The following is a 947-nucleotide window of genomic DNA, read 5'->3' on the forward strand; positions in this document are numbered from 1 at the left end:
CCTCCAGTGCTTAACTTGCCAGCCCTACTCAACAGCAGTATTCAATATCAAAATAGTCAAATAAAAACATGAGAAATAAGAACTAAGAGAGGAAGCTATATACAGGGTCAGGGCCTGTAGCACATTTACAATGTGCAGGGATACTGGAGTATTGAGGTAGATATGTACATGTAGGCAGGGATACTGGGGTGAGCTCAAACCAAACAATCCAGTCACTCTGATCCATGACCTGGGGGATTTAACTGGGGACCATCCTCTCTGTTCTTCTGCTGCCCAACCCAGACAAACCTAGACACCCAGACAACCCAGACCAGCCCATCCAGCCCAACGCAGACCAACCCAACCCAGACCATCCAGCCCAACCCAGACCACCCAACCCAACCCAACCAACCCAACCCAGTCCACCCCAGACAACCCAACCCAGACCAGCCTAGACCAGCCCATCCCAGCCCAACCCAACCAGACCAACCAACTCAGACCAGCCCAACCCAGACCTACCTAGATCAACCCTGGGTCTTTGCATGGCTGGAAACATTTGACTGAGAGGCAGTGAGATTTACCTAACGAAGGACTGTAGAGGGATGGGAAGTGACACAGAGAGAGAGAAAGAAGAGAAGGGGGGGGTGAGTGGGCACGCTCGGTTGATCGTCCAAGTGGGCATTTCTATTGGGGGGACACCCAATGATGGAAACAAAATGAGCCTTCCACCCAGTAAGAGAGGGAGGGAGAGAAAGAGACAGAGTGAGAGAGAAGGGGGAGAAAGTGAATGATTGAGTGGATAAGTGAGAGTGAGACATAGAGAAAAGGGGTAGAGGATGAATGATTGAGTGAGAGAGAGAGAGGGAGAGAGGAGAGAGAGAGAGAGAGAGAGAGAGAGAGAGAGAGAGAGGAGAGAGAGAGGAGAGAGCGATTGTGGGTAGTGCAGCAGAAGGGCCAGTGTCTACAGT

Source organism: Salvelinus sp. IW2-2015, unplaced genomic scaffold (assembly GCF_002910315.2).
Source record: "Salvelinus sp. IW2-2015 unplaced genomic scaffold, ASM291031v2 Un_scaffold4582, whole genome shotgun sequence".
NCBI classification, from domain to species: Eukaryota; Metazoa; Chordata; class Actinopteri; order Salmoniformes; family Salmonidae; genus Salvelinus; species Salvelinus sp. IW2-2015.